General features: G+C 39.1%; 2 non-coding genes and 1 pseudogene across 2 annotated transcripts; 2 read left to right on the top strand and 1 right to left on the bottom strand.

Moving 5' to 3' along the window:
* The window catches only part of LOC148571819 (uncharacterized), a 106,541-nt pseudogene that overhangs the window by 48,778 nt on the left and 35,446 nt on the right, over positions 1-22,317 (top strand).
* On the top strand, positions 2,055-2,162 carry LOC148571821 (small nucleolar RNA R71). Its single transcript, XR_015880346.1, has one exon. It is a non-coding gene; the product is annotated as a small nucleolar RNA R71 (small nucleolar RNA).
* On the bottom strand, positions 7,948-8,054 carry LOC148571820 (small nucleolar RNA R71). The gene has a single exon (XR_015908539.1). It is a non-coding gene; the product is annotated as a small nucleolar RNA R71 (small nucleolar RNA).

The following is a 22,317-nucleotide window of genomic DNA, read 5'->3' as shown; positions in this document are numbered from 1 at the left end:
TTCAGCGCCAGTTGGTGCCTATTTTGGGCGTTCAACGCCCATTTGTTGGCCATTTCTGGCATTGAACGCCAGAACCATGCTTGTTCTGGGCGTTCAGCGCCAGGATGCTACCCATTTTGGGCGTTCAGCGCCAGAACCATGCTCTGTTCTGGCGTTGAACGCCAGGCAGATGCTCCTCCAGGGTGTGATTTTTCTTCTGCTATTTTTGATTCCGTTTTCAATTTTTATATTCATTTTGTGACTCCACATGATCATGAACCTATAAAGACATATAACTAAGAAAAATATTGTTAGATAAATAAAAATTGGGTTGCCTCCCAACAAGCGCTTCTTTAATGTCAATAGCTTGACAGTGGGCTCTCATGGAGCCTCATAAATGTTCAGAGCATTGTTGAGACTCTCCAACACCAAACTTAGAGTTTGGATATGGGAGTTCAACACCAAACTTAGAGTTTGGTTGTGGCCTCCCAACACCAAACTTAGAGTTTGACTGTGGGGGCTTTGGTTGACTCTGCTTTGAGAGAAGCTTTTTATGCTTCCTCTCCATGGATGCAGAGAGAGATCCTTGAGTTGTAAACACAAGGTTGTCCTCATTTACTTGAAGGATCAATTCTCCTCTATCCACATCAATCACAGCTCTTGCTGTGGCCAGGAAAGGTCTTCCTAGGATGATGGATTCATCCTCTTCCTTTCCAGTATCCAGGACTATGAAATCAGCAGGGATGTAAAGGCCTTCAACCTTTAGTAACACGTCCTCTACTTGTCCATAAGCCTGTTTTCTTGAATTGTCTGCCATCTCTAATGAGATTTTAGCAGCTTGCACCCCATAGATTCCCAGTTTCTCTATTACAGAGAGTGGCATGAGGTTTATTCCTGAACCGAGGTCACACAGAGCCTTAAAGATCAAGGTGCCTATGGTACAAGGTATTATGAACTTTCCAGGATCCTGTCTCTTCTGAGGCAATGTCAGTTGATCCAAATCACTTAGTTCATTGGTGAACAAGGGATGTTCATCATCCCAAGTTTTAATACCAAATAATTTGGCATTCAGCTTCATGATTGCACCAAGAAACTTGGCAGTTTTCTCTTCAGTAACATTCTCATTCTCTTCAGAAGAGGAATACTCATCAGAGCTCATGAATGGCATAAGGAGGTTCAATGGAATCTCTATGGTCTCTAGATGAGCCTCAGAGTCCCTTGTTCCTCAGAGGGAAGCTCCTTATTGATCATTGGACGCCCAGGAGGTCTTCCTCCTTGGGATTCACGTCCTCCTCTCCCTCTTTGGGTTCGGCCATTTTGCTTATGTCAATGGCCTTGCACTCTCCTTTTGGATTCTCTTCTGTATTGCTTGGGAGAGTACTGGGAGGGATTTCAGTGATCCTTTTACTCAGCTGGCCCACTTGTGCTTCCAAATTTCTAATGGAAGACCTTGTTTCATTCATGAAACTTACAGTGGCCTTAGATAGATCAGAGACTAAGTTTGCTAAATTAGAAGTATTTTGTTCAGAGTTCTCTATCTGTTGCTGAGTGGATGATGGAAAAGGTTTATTATTGTTAAACCTGTTTCTTCCACCATTATTAAAGCCTTGTTGAGGCTTTTGATCCTTCCATGATAAATTTGGATGATTTCTCCATGATGAGTTATAGGTGTTTCCATAAGGTTCACCTAAGTAATTCACCACTGCTATTGCAAGGTTCTCAGGATCATAAGCTTCTTCTTCACAAGAAGCCTCTTGAGTACTGTTGGATGCAACTTGCACTCCATTCAGACTCTGAGAGATCATATTGACTTGCTGAGTCAATATTTTGTTCTGAGCCAATATGGCATTCAGAGTATCAATTTCAAGAACTTCCTTCTTCATAGGCGTCCCATTGTTCACAGGATTCCTTTCAGAAGTGTACATGAACTGGTTATTTGCAACCATGTCAATGAGTTCTTGAGCTTCTGCAGGCGTTTTCTTTAGGTGAATGGATCCACCTGCAGAGGTATCCAATGACATCTTAGATAACTCAGACAGACCATCATAGAATATATCCAGGATGGTCCATTCTGAAAGCATGTCAGAAGGACACTTTTTGGTCAGTCCTTTGTATCTCTCCCAAGCTTCATAGAGGGATTCACCTTCTTTTTGTTTGAAGGTTTGAACATCCACTCTAAGCTTGCTCAGCTTTTGAGGAGGAAAGAACTTGGCTAGGAAAGCCTTGACCAGCTTATCCCAAGAGTTCAGGCTATCCTTAGGTTGAGAGTCCAACCATACTCTAGCTCTGTCTCTTACAGCAAAAGGGAAAAGCATGAGCCTGTAGACTTCAGGATCTACTCCATTAGTCTTAACAGTATCACATATCTACAAGAATTCAGTTAAGAACTAAAAAGGATCTTCAGATGGAAGTCCATGAAACTTGCAGTTCTGCTGCATCAGAGAAACTAATTGAGGTTTCAGCTCAAAGTTGTTTGCTCCAATGGCAGGAATGGAGATGCTTCTTCCATGTAAATTGGAATTTGGTGTAGTAAAGTCACCAAGCATTCTCCTTGCATTGTTGTTGGGTTCGGCTGCCATCTCCTTTACTTGTTCGAAATTTTCAATCAAGTTGTCTCTGGATTGTTGTAATTTAGCTTCTCTTAATTTCCTCTTCAGAGTCCTTTCAGGTTCTGGATCAGCTTCAACAAGAATGCCTTTTTCTCTGTCCCTGCTCATAAGAAAGATGAGAGAAAAAAAGAAAAGAAGAGGAATCCTCTATGTCACAGTAAAGAGGTTCCTTATTGTTAGTAGAAGAAAAGAAGAAGAGAAAAATCTGAACTCAGAAAGAGAGAGAGAGGGTTCGGATTTTTGGTGGGTGAGGGAGAGATGTTAGTAGATGAATAAATAAATAGAATAAGATGAGAGAGGGAAAATTTCGAAAATAATTTTTGAAAAAGAGTTAGTTGATTTTTGAAAATAGTTTTTGAAAAAGGTTAGTGGTTTTTCGAAAATAAAAATAAAAAATTAAAATAATAAAAAAGAAATTTTTGAAAAAAGGGGAAGATATTTTCGAAAATTAGAGAGAGAGAGAGAGAGTTAGTTAGGTAGTTTTGAAAAAGATAAGAAACAAACAAAAAGTTAGTTAGTTAGTTGAAACAAATTTTGAAAAGATAAGAAGTTAGGAAGTTAGAAAAGATATTTTTGAAATCACTTTTTTTTTTTTTTGAAAAAGGTAAGATAAGAAGATGTTTTTGAAAAGATATGATTGAAATTAGTTTTTGAAAAAGATTTAATTTTTAAAATCACAATTAATGACTTGATTCACAAGAAATCACAAGATATGATTCTAGAACTTAAAGTTTGAATCTTTCTTAACAAGCAAGTAACAAACTTAAAAATTTTGAATCAAAACATTAATTGTTATTGTTATTTTCGAAAATTTGATATAAAAATAAGAAAAAGATTTTTGAAAAATATTTTTGGAATTTTCGAAAATAACTAAGAAATTTGAAAAAGATTTGATTTTTGAAAAAGATTTTGAAAAGGATAAGATTTTCAAATTGAAAATTTGATTTGACTCATAAGAAACAACTTGATTTTAAAAATTTTTGAAAAAGTCAATCCAAATTTTTGAATTTGATGAGAGAAAAAGGGGAAGATATTTTTTTTTATTTTTGAATTTTTATGATGAGAGAGAAAAATAAGTAAAATGATGCAATGCATGAAATATTTAGATCAAAACATGTGATGCATGCAAGAATGCTATGAATGTCAAGATGAACACCAAGAACACTATGAAGATCATAATGAACATCAAGAACATAATTTTGAAAAATTTTTAATGCAAAGAAAACATGCAAGACACCAAACTTAGAATTCTTTAATGCTTAGCCACTAAGAATTCAAGAATGCATATGAGAAACAAGAAAAGACACAAAACATGCAAATGCAAAGATCAAACAAGAAGACTTACCAAGAACAACTTGAAGATCATGAAGAACACTATGAATGCATGAATTTTCGAAAAATGCAAGATGCACATGCAATTGACACCAAACTTATAACATGACTCAAGATTCAAACAAGAAACAGAAAAATATTTTTGATTTTTATGATTTTCTAATTTTTTTTGGATTTTTCAAAAATTAATTGAAAAAGGAAAATAAGGATTCCAAAATTTTTAATATGAATTCCAGGAATCTTGCCATGTTAGTCTAAAGCTTCAGTCCAGGAATTAGACATGGCTCACTAGCCAGCCAAGCTTTCAATGAAAGCTCCGGTCCAAAATACTAGACATGGCCAATGGCCAGCCAAGCTTCAGCATGTAAATCAGGAACAGCAGCAGGTGGATTAGCAACAACTAGCTTGCTCTTGATAACAAATTGCAAGCCTCAATCCAAATGAAGTTAGACATGGCTTTACAGCCAGCCAGGCTTCACATGCTTCATGAAACACTAGAATTCATTCTTAAAAATTCTGAAGAAAAATATATTTTTGAAAACATTTTTTTTTCGAAAACATGTGAGAAAATTTGAAATATTTTTGAAAAATTTTTGAAAAGAAAACAAAAAGAAAATTACCTAATCTGAGCAACAAGATGAACCGTCAGTTGTCCAAACTCGAACAATCCCCGGCAACGGTGCCAAAAACTTGGTACGCAGAAATTGTGATTACACTTTGATTATGTAAAATTCATCGCTCTTTCTTTCCTTGGTAATGGCGCCAAAAACATGATGCCAATACCATGGTTCACAACTTCGCACAACTAACCAGCAAGTGCACTGGGTCGTCCAAGTAATACCTTACGTGAGTAAGGGTCGAATCCCACGGAGATTGTTGGTATGAAGCAAGCTATGGTCACCTTGTAAATCTCAGTCAGGCGGATATAAAATAGTAATGGGGTTTTCGAAAATAATTAATAAAATAGTGATAGAAATACTTATGTAAATCACTGGTGAGAATTTCAGATAAGCGAATAGAGATGCTTTCGTTCCTCTAAACCTCTGCTTTCCTGCTATCTTCATCCAATCAGTCTTACTCCTTTCTATGGCTGGCTTTATGTGATACATCACCATTGTCAATGGCTACTTTCGGTCTTCTCTCGGGAAAATGATCCAAATGCCCTGTCACGGCACGGCTAATCATCTGGAGGCATCACCCTTGTCAATGGTTTCATCTTATCCTCTCAGTGAAAATGATCAACGCACCCTGTCACGGCACGGCTATTCATCTGTCGGTTCTTGATCATGCTGGAATAGGATATACTATCCTTTTGCGTCTGTCACTACGCCCAGCAATCGCGAGTTTGAAGCTCGTCACAGTCATTCAATCATTGAATCCTACTCGGAATACCACAGACAAGGTTTAGACCTTCCGGATTCTCTTGAATGCCGCCATCATTCTAGCTTACACCACGAAGATTCTGATTAAGAGATCTAAGAGATACTCATTCAGTCGAAGGTAGAACGGAAGTGGTTGTCAGGCACGCGTTCATAGGGAATGATGATGATTGTCACATTCATCACATTCAGATTGAAGTGCGAATGAATATCTTAGAAGCGAAATAAGATGAATTGAATAGAAAACAGTAGTACTTTGCATTAATCTTTGAGGAACAGCAGAGCTCCACACCTTAATCTATGGAGTGTAGAAACTCTACCGTTGAAAATACATAAGTGAATAGAGGGTAAGCATGGCCGAATGGCCAGCCTCCCATGGAGGTCTAGAGATCTAAAAATGATCCAAAGATTCAAAGATGGTTCAAAAGATAATAGTGAAATGTCCTATTTATAATAAACTAGCTACTAGGTTTTACAGAAGTAAGTAATTGATGAATAAATCCACTTCCAGGGCCCACTTGGTGTGTGCTTGGGCTGAGCTTTAACTTTCCACGTGCAGAGGCCATTTGTGGAGTTGAACGCCAGGTTTTGATCCATTTCTGGCGTTCAACTCTGGTTTTTGATCCATTTCTGGCGCTGAACTCCAGAATTGGGCAGAGAGCTGGCGTTGAACACCAGGTTGCGTCGTCTAAACTTGGGCAAAGTATGGACTATTACACATTGCGGGAAAGCCCTGGATGTCTACTTTCCAACGCAATTGGAAGCGCGCCATTTCGAGTTCTGTAGCTCCAGAAAATCTACTTTGAGTGCAGGGAGGTCAGAATCCAACAGCATCAGCAGTCCTTCTTCAACCTCTGAATCTGATTTTTGCTCAAGTCCCTCAATTTTAGCCAGAAAATACCTGAAATCATAGAAAAACACACAAACTCATAGTAAATTCCAGAAATGTGAATTTAACATAAAAACTAATGAAAACATCCCTAAAAGTAACTAGATTCTACTAAAAACATACTAAAAACAATGCCAAAAAGCGTATAAATTATCCGCTCATCAGGTAGTTATCTTGGAAAAGAAGCTATTCATACTTGGATCTCTTCTGAACCTTGAAAGAGGAATGAAGAGATCAAGCTAGAAATGCTTTCTCATGCTGGACCAAATTAGGTTTGGATGGATATGTGACTATAATCCTCTCAACACTTGATTTGGAAAATGCATGTGGTATAATCAGTGACCATACTTCATCTCTTCTCATGAGCAATTGACCAAGGAATTGGCTATTGATCAAGATTTGAGAGATTGAATTACAAGAAATTGTAATTCAATCACTTAAGATTGCCAAGGAGATCAATGAGTGCATTGATTGAGGAAGAGATGAAAATGAAATTGATCCGGAGAATGCAACATCTCCTAAGCCCAATGAACTCCCCATTTCTGATCTTACCCATTCTTTTTAATTTCTGTTATTTACTCTTATGAGCAATTCCCCCATTCCCATTTACAATTCTGTAATTTACTTTCAGTCATTTACTTTCAGTTCTTTAATTCTAGCATTTACTTTTTCTGCCATTTACTTTCCCACCATTTTATTTTCTGCAATTCTAAACTCAAATCCTGGATTCGCTCAACTAGAACATTCCTCTAATTAAAGTTGCTTGATCAATCAATCCTTGTGGGATTCGACCTCACTCTATTGTGAGTTTTTACTTGACGACAAATTCGGTACACTTGCCGAAGGAAATTTGTTATGAGACAAGTTTTCCGTGCATCAAGTTTATGGCGCCGTTGCCAGGGATTGATTGTGCATCAACAATTATTAGATTGGAGGATAACTAGATTGAGCATTTATTTTTGTTTGATTTAATTTTCTGTTTGAGTCATTTACTTCCTGTTTTAGTTAATTTCTTCCATTCCCCTTACTTTTTCTTTGTTATTTACCATTCATCTCACTAACCCACTAACTGTTTGATATATTGCATCACTCACACTAACAGTAATTCTGACAGAAATATTTTTTGCACCTGTTCTCTTTGCTTGTACTTGTTGGTTGTATGAAAGGGAGAAGAAGCGGGGCTTCAACTTCCTTTGATTCTGAACCTGAGAGAACCTTCCTTAGACTAAGGAGGGAGGCAAGAGAAAAACGTGTAGTTGGTGCTGAAGAAAAGGAGGAACACTTTGAGGAATACTTTGAACCAAACATGGAAGAAAACATGGAAAACCATCGTGAGGAAGAGGCTCACAACCATGGCGGAAGAGGTCGAGCAAATCATGCTGGGGAGGATAGAAGAGTTTTAGGCTCTTACATCAATCCAAACCCAGGAAACTGTGGAAGTAGCATTCAAAAGCCAACCATCCATGCCAACAATTTTGAACTAAAACCACAGCTCATCACCCTTGTTCAGAACAACTGTTCGTTCGGAGGAAGTGTCCAAGAGGACCCCAATCAACATCTAACCACCTTCCTGAGAATATGTGACACAGTGAAGTCTAATGGTATTCATCCTGATGCCTATAGACTGCTCTTATTTCCATTCTCACTCAAGGATAACGCAGCCAAGTGGCTGGAGTCTTTCCCAAGGGAGAGCTTGACAACTTGGGAAGATGTGGTGAACAAATTCTTAGCAAGATTTTACCCTCCTCAACGAATCAATAGGCTGAGAGCTGAGGTCCAAACTTTCAGGCAACAAGATGGTGAGACTCTATATGAAGCATGGGAGAGGTTTAAAGACCTAACAAGGAGGTGCCCACCCGATATGTTCAATGAATGGGTGCAGCTGCACATTTTCTATGAAGGGCTCTCTTATGAGTCAAAGAAGGCCGTAGACCATTCATCCGGAGGATCTTTGAACAAGAAGAAGACCATTGAGGAGGCCATAGATGTCATTGAAACAGTAGCAGAGAATGACTATTTCTATGCTTCCGAAAGAGGGAACACAAAAGGAGTAATGGAGCTAAACAATGTAGATGCTCTGCTGATGAAGTCCAAGGATATAAGTCCAAGGCAAGAGGGGAGGACTTGAAGCATTATCAACCTCCTTGATGAAGGAGAAATGTCAAGCTAGTGACGCTAAAGAAGCGCTTCATGGGAGGCAACCCATGTTTTATTAGCTTTTACTAGTGAATAAGTCAATATTCATGAATTCCAACCCAAACTTGACAAAAACTTGGTGAAGTCCTTATATTGCAGTGTATAGTGAAGAACAAGTTTGGTGTTCAAAGCATGCCAAGAAAGCATGAATGCAACTGAGAGCATGCTAGTCTTGGAGCTTTGAACAGAACTTTTCATCACAGTGCTCCAAACTAAGTTTGGTGTCACCCCATGGTGCCACCAATGTGCATATAAGGATACACAGTTAGTTAGTTAGTTGGAGTTCATGAATAAACAAAATCTTTTCTTCTCTTTATTATTCTAGCCGCAAAATTTAAATTGATTTTTTTGATATTTCTTACTTTTCTTATTTGATCTTTATAGGGAAACGAAAGGAGCATTGAAGGAGATTGATTGGACAATTTAATGAGAAAGGTTCGGCCACTTCATGAAGAGGGTACTACACACGTGCCTCAAGGGGGAATGAATTGGGAATGGTTGCCATGCAACATTGGAGGAAGAACAAACTTGGAAACTGAACCAACTCCATCATAAAGTTGGTAATCCTCGTGCTTACATCATACAAAACCCCATCCGTTCATCATATACCAACCCCATCAATCCACACCTTTCATCTCTTCATCACTTCTCTATATAAGTGGATCCAATCCGCACCATCTCCACATTCGAAATTCATACCCCTTGCACTTCACTTTCCAGCAACTAGTTCTTCAACTTCCCACTCTCTAAATCCCACATTTCTTCCCTTCACTACACCCTTGTTGCTTTAAATTCGTTCATGGCATCATCAAGCTCCAAGAGGCAGAAGAGGAAGGAACCAATGGAGAACATCCCTTTCGACGAGAAGAGATTCAAGACTGCCTTCCATGAACGAGAATTCGAGCGGATAAAGCTCAAAAAGATACTGCCCAAGTTAACCTTCCAAATCAATGAAGATGAATGCCCACAGATTCGGGAAAAGATTGAAGAAAGAGGGTGGCAAATGCTCACCAATCCAGAGGGGAAGATCAATGCAAACTTCATCAAAGAGTTCTACGCAAATGTGGTCAGAGAAGACAAAACAAGGGCCCCAATCTTCAAAAGCTATGTAAGAGGAAAGGAGGTGGACTTCAGCCCAAATGCTATAATAAGAACTCTTCACCTGAAATCACCACATTTTGATGAGCCCAGCTATCATGCAAGGATAAGTAAAAGCCAAGACAATGATGAGCTCACTGAGATTGTGACTGATATCTATGTTATAGCAGCTGACTGGGAGAGGTATGGAGATGGGAGACCCCGATTCATCAAGAGGGGAGACCTTAGCCCAGAAGTCAAGGGGTGGTTTGAACTCGTGAGGAGGTCTATTCTCCCAGCCGCAAATAATTTAGAGGTAAATATTAATCGAGCAAATATGGTACATTGCCTAGTACAAGGTGGAGAAATCAATGTGCATGAACTTATAGCTGAGGGAATTCAAGATTCAGCTGAGAAGCTTGAATCAGGTGCCAGGCTTTGGTACCCCAGCACCATTCTCCGATTGTGCACAAAGGCCAAGGTGGTCTTTGAGGACAGCAATCCAGACTGGGTGAACCCTGGGAGGCTAATGACAACCCAACGTATGGCCTATACTACACTTGCTCAGCAACAAAGAAGGCCACAAATAGGGAAACTAAAAGCAAAAGAAGGAGCTCACCAAGAGGAATCTCATCAGGAAGAATATCAACAAGGAGAGCATCCTTACCCAGCCGACTTGAATATGAATCACCTTCTAAGAGCTATTGAAGATTTGGGGATGAGACATATGGAAGGACAAGAGCAAATACTAAACCGGATGAGCCAACAAGAAGAGTGGCAGAAACAACAAATGGAGCAACAACAGGAACAATACTCCCAGCTCACTCAAACCATCCACCAAGTTACTAAGAGGCAAGAACGTCAAGATAAGCATTTGTAGGAATTCAATTAGCGACAAATAGCCCAGATGAAAGCATTCAATGAGTTCACTGTACTTAATGAAGGGCGGCAACTACATAGGGAGAATTTCAACGTCAACACTCAAGCCAAGTTGAACTACATGTCCAGTAATATGCATCATCTACACTATGCCATCCCTACATATGATGAGGTCCAAAAAGATTTTGTAGAACAAGAAGAGAGGAAGGTGAAACAGCAGAAGGAAACACTCAAGAAGAAGATAGAAGATGGTGGTTTCTGGAAAAAGCTGCTTGGAAAAGGCAAGGGAAGTGGGAGCACAAGCAATCAAGAAAAACATTAGGAGGACAAGCAAGAAGGAGAGCATGGGCAACCACATGAGTAAAAGGTGGTGGAGTTCCTTCTTTGGTCCATCTTTCTCTATGCTCTAAATAAGGAAGATCTTATATGAAATAGAACTTGCTTCCATGTTAGTTTAAATTTTTTTTTAAATTTTGTCTTTTAAGTTTTTGTTGAAAAGGTCTATGTTTGCTGGTCTCTATGTCACTGCATCCTTACTTTGCTTACTTGTATGTTTGTCCCTTTAAATCAAACGAAAAGAGAATGAGTGCTTTTAAAGACCAGAGAGGAGTTCATACTATGGAATAAGTTCATGAGTTTGTGGTATGGTCATAAGTTAGCTAAGTTGGTTCAACCATAAGGTGGGAAGACAACTATCTATCAGGAATGCTATGCTTGAAACACACCCCATGAGACTAGCTAAATAAGAAGATCCTAATAAGAAAAAGGGAAAGAACAATCAAAGTTGAGGAATAAAAGAAAAAGAGTAAGCAATAAGGCTAGGCACCAATGGTTTTAATCTTGAGGCATGTGTCTGTGGTGTTCCTGTGTGAGGGATCTACTTGGATGAATAAGCTCTTAGGGGTGCCTTATCACTTGGTAACTTGGGTTAACTAACTCGGGATTATCAGCTGAAAGTCCACAATCAAGAGTAACCCTCACTACAGAGCATTTAGTAACCCAAAGAGGTGCTGGACACCAAGGTCTCAAGAAAATAAAATAAATAAACTATATGCCTGTGGTGTGTATGTATGGGGGAGAGACTTGAGCAAGTAAGTCCTTAGGGGTGCTTCAACACCTAGCACCTTGAACCAACTGGTTCGGGAGTGTTGGCTGAAAGCTTATTTTAAAGAGTTGCCCCCTTACAGAACACTTAGCCTAAAAACACAAATAAGCCCTGAAATAACAACAAAAAGGATCACTAAATAAAAGTTTCATGGGATGCAATCACAGTGAGTATTCTAGGACATGATAAAGGTCTGAAAGCCAGGAATGAACCTAAGTTGCTATGCATGAAACCACCATAAAACCAGGGACATAACTTCCACAAGAATGACTCATTTCTCTTGGCATTCCATTCATCATTCTCTTGTTCCAGTACTTGCTTAGGGACAAGCAAGCTTTAAGTTTGGTGTTGTGATGTCAGGGCATTTTGGCCAGTTTCACTGACCTTTTCTTTACTGTTTTTAGGGTAGTTTCATGCATTTCCTTAGGAAATAAGCTAGTTTTGGGTAGATATTCACTTACATCTTGATTCAAGCATACATTGTGCACTTTACATGATTTCATGAGGATATTGCATGAATTTAAGGACAAATTGGATGTTGCATTTCCATTGACTAGGACTAGAACTTTGATGCACTTTATTGCTTGATTTCAGGACAAAGGAAGCAAAGAAGAACCACATTAGTGGCTACGTTAGTTACACTAACGTTAACACTAACGTGGAATGGGAGTAACTTGTAAAGTTAATGAGAAAAGTGATTGCCAATAACGCTCTCGAAGCCATCATTGCCCACGATAAGAGTCACGTTAACTAAGTAACGTGAACTCTAACGTGGAAGAAAGGAAATGGAGCCAACGTTGGTGACACTTAACATTATCACTAACGTTGGACGAAGCTCATAAGTGGCCACGTTAGAGTCCACGTTAACTTAGTTAACGTGGCCTCTAACGTTAAGAAGAAAGGGGGGAAGCCAACGTTAGTGACATTCAACATTATCACTATCGTTGGCCAAGTCACACTAGGCCACGTTAACTCCCACGTTAACCAAGTTAACGTGGGAGTTAACGTGAAGAAGGGAGGTGACGCCAACGTTAGTGACACCCAACATTGTCACTAACGTTGGAAGGAGCCCACACATGCCACCATGAGCCACGTTAACTTAGTTAATGTGGAAGCTAACGTGGATAAGGGAATGTTGAGCCAATGTTAGTGACACTCAACTTTGTCACTAACGTTGGAGATGGCTAGCATGGCCACGTTAAAAGCCACGTTAACCTAGTTAACGTGGACTCTAACGTGGGAGCTAAGGGGCACATTGGAACGTTAGTGACAATGTTAAGTGTCACTAACGTTCTCGAAGGTTGGCAAGCCTACGTTAAAAAGAGCCACATTAACTAAGTTAACGTGGACTCTAACGTAGGGAAGGGGGAGGCTTCTCAACGTTATTGGGAAAGTTGAGTCCCAATAACGTGCGCGAAGGACAAAGGGGCAACGTTAGTGGCAACGTTTGTGCCACTAACGTTGAGGTTAACGTGGCTCTTACTTGGGTAAGGAACGTTAGTGAAAAAGTTGAATGTCACTAACGTTCTCGAACCCATATTTTCACTGAACGTTAACACCACTAACGTCCTGAGCAAAAGTCTCTGCCCACTTTACAATTTCTCTCTGCAAGTAAAGCCAAGCCCAATGAAGAAGATAACTGCTTCAAACTCAAGATCCAAATGCCCAGACCCAAGACTTGAAGAACCAACTAGAAGAGTAGAAGAGTAGTATATATAGGAGTAGCTTTGAATTAATTAGGGAGTTGGAGAATATAGGGAGCCTCTGGGCATAGAATTACTCTCTGTATTTACTTTCTCTACACTTCTAGTTTTCATCATGTATTCTCCATCTTTGTTTTCATTTTCCAGAGCTATGGACAACTAAACCCCTTTCATTGGGTTAGGGAGCTCTGTTGTAATTTGATGGATCAATACTAGTTTTTATTATTCTTCTTCTATCTTTTCTCTTGATTTTACTTGAAAGCTTTCGATCTTCATTCAATTGGGTAGTTATCTTGGAAAAGAAGCTATTCATACTTGGATCTCTTCTGAACCTTGAAAGAGGAATGAAGAGATCAAGCTAGAAATGCTTTCTCATGCTGGACCAAATTGGGTTTGGATGGATATGTGACTATAATCCTCTCAACACTTGATTTGGGAAATGCATGTGGTATAATCAGTGATCATACTTCATCTCTTCTCATGAGTAATTGACCAAGGAATTGGCTATTGATCAAGATTTGAGAGATTGAATTACAAGAAATTGTAATTCAATCACTTAAGATTGCCAAGGAGATCAATGAGTGCATTGATTGAGGAAGATATAAAAATGAAATTGATCCAGAGAATGCAACATCTCCTAAGCCCAATGAACTCCCCATTTCTGATCTTACCCATTCTTTTTAATTTCTGTTATTTACTCTTATGAGCGATTCCCCCATTCTCATTTACAATTCTGCAATTTACTTTCAGTCATTTACTTTCAGTTCTTTAATTCTAGCATTTACTTTTTCTGCCATTTACTTTCCCGCCATTTTATTTTCTGCAATTCTAAACTCAAATCCTGGATTTGCTCAGCTAGAACATTCCTCTAATTAAAGTTGCTTGATCAATCAATCCTTGTGGGATTCGACCTCACTCTATTGTGAGTTTTTACTTGACGACAAATTCGGTACACTTGCCGAAGGAAATTTGTTATGAGACAAGTTTTCCGTGCATCAAGTTTTCCGTGCACTCTTAGTCTAAAGCTCCAATCTGAGGGTTAGACATGGCTTAATAGCCAACCAAGCTTTAGAAGATACAAATCAGTCATACAATAACAAATTTGATTAGCAACAACTAGCTTGCTCTTGTAATGATGACTTGGGAGCCTCAGTCCAAATGAATTTAGACATGGCTCTACAGCCAGCCAGGCTTCTACATGCTTCATGAAACACTAGAATTCATTCTTAAAAATTCTGAAGAAAAATATATTTTTTTTTGAAAATATTTTTTTTCGAATATTAATTGGGAAAAACGAAAAAGAAGAAAATATTTTTGAAAAATTTTGAAAACTTTTTGAAAATAAAATAAGAAGAAAATTACCCAATCTGAGCAACACGATGAACCGTCAGTTGTCCAAACTCGAACAATCCCCGGCAACGGCGCCAAAAACTTGGTGAACGAAATTGTGATCCCTGGTAATGGCTTCAAAAACTTGGTGCTCTAATATTAATTCATAATTTGTCACAACTTCGATACAACTAACCAGCAAGTGCACTGGGTCGTCCAAGTAATAAAACCTTACGTGAGTAAGGGTCGATCCCACGGAGATTGTTGGTATGAAGCAAGCTATGGTCGTCTTGTAAATCTCAGTCAGGCGGATATCAAATGGTTATGGAGTTTTCGAATAATAATAATAAATAAACAGAAAATAAAGATAGAAATACTTATGTAATTCATTGGTGAGAATTTCAGATAAGCGTATAGAGATGCTTTCGTTCTTCTGAACCTCTGCTTTCCTACTGTCTTCATCCAATCATTCCTACTCCTTTCCATGGCAAGCTTTATATAGGGCATCACCGTTGTCAATGGCTACGTCCCATCCTCTCTGTGAAAAAGGTCCAAATGCTATGTCACGGCACGGCTAATCATCTGGAGGTTCTCGATCATACTGGAATAGGATTCACCCTCCTTTTGCGTCTGTCACTACGCCCAGCACTCGCGAGTTTGAAGTTCGTCACAGCCATCCCTTTCCAGATCCTACTCGGAATACCACAGACAAGGTTTAAACTTTTCGGATCTCAGGAATGGCCATCCATGGGTTCTAAATTATACCACGAAGACGCTAATAACTCGGACTCGGTCCCCTGTATTAGATATCCAAGAGATATCCACTCAATCTAAGGTAGAACGGAAGTGGTTGTGAGGCACGCGTTCATAAGTTGAGAATGATGATGACTGTCACGATCATCACATTCATCATGTTCTTGGGTGCAAATGGATATCTTAGAAGCGGAATAAGTTGAATTGAATAGAAAAACAGTAGTACTTTGTATTAAATCATGAGGAACAGCAGAGCTCCACACCTTAATCTATGGAGTGCAGAAACTCTACCGTTGAAAAATACATAAGTGAAAGGTTCAGGCATGGCCGAATGGCCAGCCCCCAAACGTGATCAATAGATCAAAAGATAATCCAAAAATATCTAAATACAATAGTAAAAAGTCCTATTTATACTAAACTAGTTACTAGGGTTTACAGAAATAAGTATTTGATGCATAAGTCCACTTTCGGGGCCCACTTAGTGTGTACCTGGGCTGAGCTTGAAGTTTACACGTGGAGAGGTCATTCTTGGAGTTGAACGCCAATTTGTAACGTGTTTCTAGCGTTCAACTCTGGTTCGTGACGTGTTTCTGGTGTTTAACTCCTGACTACAGCGTAGAACTGGCATTCAACGCCCTTTGGCGTCATCTAAAATCGAGCAAAGTATGAGCTATTATATATTGCTGGAAAGCCCTGGATGTCTACGTTCCAACGCAATTGGAAGCGCACCATTTGGAGTTCTGTAGCTCCAGAAAATCCACTTTGAGTGTAGGGAGGTCAGAATCCAACAGCATTAGCAGTCCTTCTTCAACCTCTGAATCTGATTTTTGCTCAAGTCCCTCATTTCAGCCAGAAAATACCTGAAATCACAGATAAACACACAAACTCATAGTAAAGTCTAGAAATGTGAATTTAACATAAAAACTAATAAAAACATCCCTAAAAGTAACTAGATCCTACTAAAAACATACTAAAAACAATGCCAAAAAGCGTATAAATTATCCGCTCATCAATGCCACAAGCACATGGTTAGGGACAGCTTGATTCATCCGCTTAGGCTAGGATTTTATTCCTTTAGGCCCTCCTATCCATTAATGCTCAAAGCCTTGGATCCTTTTTTTACCCTTGCCTTTTGGTTTAAAGGGCTATTGGCTTTTTCTGCTTGCTTTTTCTTTTTCTTTCTTTTTCTCTCTTTTTTTTTCGCATTTTTTTCATATTTTTTCACAAGCTTTGTCTATTCACTGCTTTTTCTTGCTTCAAGAATCAATTTTATGATTTTTCAGATTATCAAATAACATTTCTCCTTTTTCATTATTCTTTCAAGAGCCAACAATTTTAACATTCATAAACAACAAATTCAAAAAGATGCATTGTTCAAGCATTCATTCAGAAAACAAAAAGTATTGCCGCCACATCAAAATAATTAAACTAATTTCAAGATAGAATTTAAAATCATGTACTTCTTGTTCTTTTGCAAATAGAAACATTTTTCTTTTAAGAGAGGTGATGGATTCATAGGACATTCACAGCTTTAAGACATAGACACTAGACACTAATGATCATGTAATAAAGACACAAACATAGACAAAACATAAAGCATAATTTTTGAAAAAAAGAAAAAATAAGAACAAAGAAATCAAAGAACGGGTCCACCTTAGTGATGGCGGCTAGTTCTTCCTCTTGAAGATCTTATGGAGTGCTTGAGCTCCTCTATGTCTCTTCCTTGCCTTTGTTGCTCCTCCCGTAGTTGCCCCATGTTAAAACTCAATTCTCCTAAAGAAGTGTTGAGTTGCTCCCAATAGTTGTGTGGAGGAAAATGCATCCCTTGAGGCATCTCAGGGATTTCTTGATGAAAAATTTTCTCATGCTCTTGTTGAGGTCCATGAGTGGGCTCTCTTATTTGCTCCATCCTCTTTTTAGTGATGGGCTTTTGAGATGAATCTCTCCATCTCCCATGACTCAGAGGTGGAAGCAATTGCCTTCCCTTTTCTCTTTCTAGAGGTTTCTCCGGCCTTAGGTGCCATTAATGGTTATGGAAAAATAGAAAAGTAGAGCTTTTTCCACACAAAACTTAAAAGGTTTGCTCGTCCTCGAGCAAAAGAAGAAAGAAAAGAGTAGAAGAAGAAGAAATAGAGGAGATGGAGGGAGGTGAGTGGTTTGGCCAAGGGGGAAGAAGTGTTTGTGATGTGTGAAAGTTGAGGTAGTGAGGAGGGTTATTTAGGGAAGAGTTATTGATGTGATTGGTCAAGGGTATTTGGGGAAGAGTGTTATAGAAAGGTGTGAAGAGGAGAGAAGAAGAGGTGGGGTAGGTGGAGATCCTGTGGGGTCCACAGATCCTGAGATATCAAGGAATTCTGCTCCCTGCAGCATTCTGGTGTTCAAACACCCTCAGTGTGCCAATTCTGGCGTTTAACACCAGCTCTGTGATGAGCGGATATTTTATACGCTTTTTGGGGATAATTTCATATAGTTTAGAGTATGTTTTAGTTAGTTTCTAGTCTATTTCTAGTAGTTCTTAGGAAAAATTCATATTTCTGGACTTTACTATGAGTTGTGTGTTTTTCTGTAATTTCAGGTATTTTTCTGACTGAAATTGAAGGAGCTGAGCAAAAATCTGATTCAGGCTGAAAAAGGACTGCTGATGCTGTTGGATTCTGACCTCCCTGCACTCAAAGTGGATTTTCTGAAGCTACAGAACTCGAAATGGCATGCTTACAATTGCGTTGGAAAGTAGACATCCAGGGCTTTCCAGCAATATATAATAGTCCATACTTTGGACAAGGATAGACGACGTAAACTGGCGTTCAACGCCAGTTCTCTGCCCAATTCTGGCGTCCAGCGCCAGAAAAGGATCAAAAACTGGAGTTGAACGCCCAAACTGGCATAAAAACTGGCGTTCAACTCCACAAATGGCCTCTGCACGTGATTCACTTAAATCTCAGCCCCAGCACACACCAAGTGGGCCCCAGAAGTGGACCTCTGCATCATCCATCATAGTCCACTCATATTTTGTAACCCTAGGCTACTAGTTTAGTATTTAAACAACTTTTAGAGACTTATTTTGTATCTCATGACATTTCAGATCTAAACTTTGTATTCTCTGACGGCATGAGTCTCTAAACCCCATTGTTGGGGGTGAGGAGCTCTGCTGTGTCTCGATGAATTAATGCAAGTATTTCTGTTTTCTATTCAAACACGCTTGTTCCTATCTAAGATGTTCATTCGCGCTTAACTGTGATGAAGGTGATGATCAGTGACATTCATCACCTTCCTCAAACCATGAACGTGTGCCTGACAACCACCTCCGTTCTATATCTGATTGAATGAGTATCTCTGAGATCTCTTTAATCAGAATCTCCGTGGTATAAGCTAGAACTGATGGCAGCATTCATGAGAATCCGGAAAGTCTAAACCTTGTTTGTGGTATTCCGAGTAGGATTCAAGGATTGAATGACTTTGACGAGCTTCAAACTCCTGAAGGCTGGGCGTTAGTGACAGATGCAAAAGGATAGTAAATCTTATTCCAACCGGATCGAGAACCAACCGGTGATTAGCCGTGCTGTGACAGAGCACGTGAGCGTAGTTTTCACTGGAAGGATGGAAGGTAGCCATTGACAACGGTGATCCACCAACACACAGCTTGCCATAGGGGAACGTGCGTGCGTGAACAAGAAGACAGAGGAAAGCAGAGATTCAGAAGACAAAGCATCTCCAAAACTCCAACATATTCTCCATTACTGCACAACAAGTAACTTTTAATTTATGCTCTACTGGTTACTCACAATTCAATTGATAAACATAATTGACTTCCTGACTAAGATTTACAAGATAACCATAGATTGCTTCAAACCAACAATATCCATGGGATTCGACCCTTACTCACGTAAGGTATTACTTGGACGACCCAGTGCACTTGCTGGTTAGTTGTACGCGTTGTGAAAAGTGTGATTCACAATTCGTGCACCACTCTGCTACCTTTCCTAGCGTTAAACGCCAGTCTGCTGCCCATTTCTGGTGTTTAACGCCAGCCAGATGCCCATTTCTGGCGTTAAACGACCAGAGTGCTGCCCATTCTGGCCCATTATGGCGTTTAACGCCCAGAATGCTGCCAGGCTGGGCGTTAAACGCCCATTCTGCTATCCTTACTGGCGTTTAAATGCCAGTAAGCCTGTTCTCTAAGGTGTTCTATTTTTTATGCTGTTTTTCATTTTGCTTTAATTCTGCAGCTGTTTTTATGACTTTACATGATCATCAACCTAAAGAAAACATAAAATAACAATAGAAAATAAATAAATATAGTTAAATAACATTGGGTTGCCTCCCAACAAGCGCTTCTTTAATGTCAATAGCTTGACAGTGAGCTCTTAGAGAGCTTCACAGAGATTCAGAGCTTGATGATGGCCTCCCTACACCAAACTTAGAAGTTGAGTGTCGGGGCTCCATTTGGCTCTGTATTGAGAAAAGCCTTTCATGCTTCCTCTCCATGGTTACAGAAGAAGATCCTCATTCAATTGAAGGACTAACTCCCCTCTGTCCACATCAATCACAACTCTTGCTGTGGCTAGAAAGGGTCTTTTAAGGATGATGGATTCATCTTCATCCTTTCCAGTGTCTAGGATTATGAAGTCAGCAGGGATGTAAAAGCTTTCAACCTTCACTAAGACATCCTCTACAAGTCCATAAGCATGTTTTCTTGAATTGTCTGCCATCTCTAGTGAGATTCTTGCAGCTTGTACCTCAAAGATCCCTAGTTTTTCCATTACAGAGAGTGGCATGAGTTTATACTTGAACCAAGGTCACACAGAGCCTTCTTAAAGTTCATGGTGCCTATGATGCAAGGTATTAAGAACTTTCCGGGATCTGGTTTCTTCTAAGGTAATTTCTGTTGAACCAAGGTATTCAGTTCATTGATGAGCAATGGAGGTTCATCCTTCCAAGTCTCATTACCAAATAACTTGGTATTCAGCTTCATGATTGTTCCTAGATACTGAGCAACTTGCTCTTCAATAATATCTTCATCCTCTTCAGAGGAAGAATACTCATCAGAGCTCATGAATGGCAACAGTAAGTTCAGTGGAATCTCAATGGTCTCTATATGAGCCTCAGATTCCTTTGGTTCCTCAGTAGGGAACTCCTTAGTGGTCAGTGGAAGTCCATTGAGGCCTTCCTCAGTGGAAATCACTGCCTTTCCCTCCTCTACAAGTTCGGCCATGTTGGACGTGTTTATGACCTTGCACTCTCTTTTTGGATTCTCTTCTATATTGCTTGGGAGAGTACTAGGAGGAGTTTCAGTAATTCTTTTACTCAGTTGACCCACTCGTGCCTCTAAATTTCTAATGGAGGACCTTGTTTCAGTCATGAAACTAAGAGTGGTCTTAGATAAATCAGAGACTATGGTTGCTAAGTTAGAGTGGCTCTGCTTAGAATTCTCTAGCTGTTGCTCAAAAGATGATGGAAAAGGCTTGCTATTGCCAAACCTATTTCTCCCACCATTATTATTGAAGCTCTGATTAGGCTTCTATTGATCTTTCCATGAGAAATTAGGGTGATTTCTCCATGAAGGGTTATAGGTATTTCCATAGGATTTTCCCATGTAATTCACCTCTTCCATTGCATGATTCTCAGGGTCATAGGCTTCTTCTTCAGAGGAAGCTTCCTTAGTACTGACGGATGCAGCTTGCATTCCAGTCAGACTCTGAGAAATCATATTGACTTACTGAGTCAATATTTTATTCTGAGGTAATAATGCATTCAGAGTATCAATCTCAAGAACTCTTTTCTTCTGAGTTGTCCCATTATTCGCAGGATTTCTTTCAGAAGTGTACATGAACTGGTTATTTGCAACTATTTCTATGAGTTCCTGGGCTTCTACAGGCATCTTCTTCAGATGAAGAGACCAACCAGCAGAGTGGTCCATTGACATCTTAGACAATTCAGACAGACCATCATAGAATATACATAAGATGCTCCATTCTGAAAACATGTCAGAAGGACACCTTCTGATCAATTGCTTGTATCTTTTCCAAGCTTCATAGAGGGATTCACCTTCCTTCTGTCTGAAGGTTTGGACTTCCACTCTAAGCTTGCTCAACTTTTGAGGTAGAAAGAATTTGGCCAAGAAGGCATTGACCAACTTTTCCCAAGAGTTCAGGCTTTCTTTAGGTTGTGAGTCCAACCATGTCCTAGCTCTGTCTCTTACAGCAAAGGGGAAAAGCATAAGTCTGTAGACTTCAGGATTAACCCTATTAGTCTTAACAGTGTCACAGATTTATAAGAACTCAGCTAAGAATTGATGAGGATCTTCCAATGGAAGTCCATGAAACTTGCAATTCTGTTGCATTAGAGAAACTAATTGAGGCTTAAGCTCAAAGTTCTTTGCTCCGATTGCAGGAATTGAGATGCTTCCTTGCATCTCCACCATTGTTATTATTTTCGGCTGCCATGTCTTCTTCTTTTTCTAAAATTTCTATTAGGTCCTTTCCAGAGTTTTGTGCTTTAGCTTCTCTTAGCTTCCTCTTTAGAGTCCTTTCAGGCTCAGGATCAGTTTCAACAAGAATGTTCTTATCCTTGTTCCTATTCATATGAAAAAGAAGAGAACAGAAAAGAATAGGAATCCTCTATGTCACAGTATAGAGATTCCTTTATGTGAGTAGAAGAATAGAAGAGATAGAATGAAGAAGGGAAAAGAAGAATTCGAACACAGAGAGAGGGAGAGGGTTCGAATTATAAGAAGAAGAGAAGTGTTAGTAAATAAATAAATAAATAGAAAGAGATGAGAGAGAAGGAGTATTCGAAAATTAAAATAAAAAAATATTTTTATTTTTATTTAATTAATTAAGTTAGTTTCGAAAATATTAAAAGAAATAAAATAAAATTAGAATTTAAAACGATTAGTTAATTAAAAAGAATTTTGAAAAAGGAGTTAGTGATTTTCAAAAATTTGAGAGAGAAAAGTAGTTAGGTGGTTTGAAAAAGATAAGAATTAGTAAACTTTTAAAATCAAACAAAAAGTCAAGTAGTTAATTGAAAAAGATTTGAAAATCAATTTTGAAAAGATAAGAGGTTAGAAAAAGATTTTGACATTAAG

This window comes from Arachis ipaensis, chromosome B3, assembly GCF_059453495.1.
Source record: "Arachis ipaensis isolate K30076 ecotype BB chromosome B3, ASM5945349v1, whole genome shotgun sequence".
NCBI lineage: Eukaryota > Viridiplantae > Streptophyta > Magnoliopsida > Fabales > Fabaceae > Arachis > Arachis ipaensis.
This window is presented reverse-complemented; position numbering and strand designations above follow the sequence as displayed.